This window comes from Haemorhous mexicanus, chromosome 3 (assembly GCF_027477595.1).
Source record: "Haemorhous mexicanus isolate bHaeMex1 chromosome 3, bHaeMex1.pri, whole genome shotgun sequence".
In the NCBI taxonomy this organism is placed as follows: domain Eukaryota; kingdom Metazoa; phylum Chordata; class Aves; order Passeriformes; family Fringillidae; genus Haemorhous; species Haemorhous mexicanus.
Window position 1 is genome coordinate 87,988 of NC_082343.1, and position 1,956 is coordinate 89,943.

Here is a 1,956-nt window from a genome sequence, read left to right on the forward strand (position 1 = left end):
AAACCCATGAAAAAATAAACCAAACCGACTCACTGAACTCAAAACTGTGCAACTGACCCTAAACATTACTACAAAAAGCCCCCAAAGCTCCACCTTTATGCTAACTCACAAATAAGAACAAATAATCGATAAAAATTATCTGAAAAATTAAAAAAAAACTAATTAAAAGCATACAAATAAAAAATCTAAACTATTAAAATACTAAAAATACCACTACCCGAATTTTAAAAAATGTTGCCTATAAAAACCCACCATAAAAATGCCCCTGTCCCCAAAGATAAAACTAAACAAAACCCATCACACCAGAAATAAATCGGAACTTGGGAAAGCTAAAACCGTAACACTCAAGAAGTACACCATATCCCTTCTGGTACACCAGCTACAAACAGCATAAAACAATACAATCAATTCTTAAAAACCACCTTTAAACCACTACCTTTTTAAGAAAACTTTCAACAATTTAAAAACGGCTTTTAACAAAAGCCATCTAATAAATTAACACCCAAAACTCCAGCAGCCGAGCTAGCCCTACCAAATCTCTCTGTTTATACATCCAATAAACAAAACCAAAATCCCAACAATATCCCAAGTCTATTAAAGAAACCTACTGAAATTAATCCTACTCAAGTACAAACCAACCCATCCATAAAGTTAGCCTCACTCAAAAAGAAAACAATGACAGAGAGTTAATAATACCAAGAAATAAAGCAACACACCATACACCACCAACGAATATAATATTCAAGGAAAAAAAACCACTTTTTTTTTTTTTTTTTTTTTTTTTTTTTTTTAAACTAACTTCTTTTATTAGCTAGAACAAAGGATTTTGCCAGGACTGTAACAACAACTTCTTCTCCTCCTTCCTCTTCTTCTGAAACGTCCCATCTCATTCCCAAATTCCTTACAACTTTTGAGTTTCAATCCAAGCAAAAAGCAAAACTCGTGCACGTGTGCGTCGGATGCTCCTGCCAGGTTCTCCATTGCACCCCACATCTTCTTACACGTTCAGTCTTCGTGCTGTCCTGCCGGGGTGAGTTTCAGAGAAGGATTGGCACATGTGAAGAGAGGATTTCCCCTCCCTCCCTCCCTCCCCGCCCCCCGGAGCCGGTTTCCTTAGCGCATTTCAATAAATTCCAAGCCTGCAATGATGCACACTCGTCCCAAGGCTCACAGCAAGCACGCAGGAGCTCAGGCTTACTTGCTTCCATGGCTCTGTGCCTGAGATAGCTGAGGAAATTTCCCGTGACCCTCTGTTGCAATAAACTGGAATGCAAACTCGGCTCCATCTCAGAGCCTCAGTGGGAGGCAGGAGCACATCTGGCTGACCCACAAAAATCCTTTCTTGGGCGGCGGCACCGCGCTGGAAAGGGGAAACACGTGCTAGTGAACAGCAGCTCAGAAACAATTCTTGTCCAATGTTACCTGCTCTACTTGGCAGCTCACTAACACCAGTCTAATTTTATCACTGCAGGGAGAATTCTGTAGGAAAGTGTCTGATGAGCAGCGACAAGGGCTTCACTCCCTGCTACGCAGCCTGCAACACCCTTGAGAGAGCAGAGCAGCAAAGTCACCAAACTCTTCTTGCCGTGGGGCAGGGTAGAAGATCACTGTGGGAGGCACATAAAAAGAGGGGAAATGGTCTATAAATGCACAGACATTTGATTTCAGAAGCCCAGAGATAAGGATGTTCTCTAGGAAGCCAGACGTGACATGATATTTCTAAGATTTTCTTCTTCATTGAAGGAAATCTATGTGTATATATACACACTTAGAAATGATTGCGTGAGGTTTTTTTTTTTTTTTCTTTTGAAGCTCCAAGAATGATTTCCCATCTTGAGTCACTCAGGAAGAAATGGCCCCTGTGACTCAGGACAGAAGGGCTGCCTGCTCTTTTGATCATGACAGCTCTTGGCTGTACCCGGGAAGCAGGAGCAGCAGCCAGAGCTGAGGCTCAGC

General features: G+C 41.6%; 1 long non-coding RNA gene across 1 annotated transcript; it reads right to left on the bottom strand.

Moving 5' to 3' along the window:
• Positions 1-795: 795 nt before the first annotated feature.
• LOC132324393 (uncharacterized) lies at positions 796-1,610 on the bottom strand. Its single transcript, XR_009485605.1, has 2 exons — positions 1,423-1,610; positions 796-1,022 (listed from the first exon to the last, which is right to left on the bottom strand). It is a non-coding gene; the product is annotated as an uncharacterized LOC132324393 (long non-coding RNA).
• Positions 1,611-1,956: the final 346 nt, after the last annotated feature.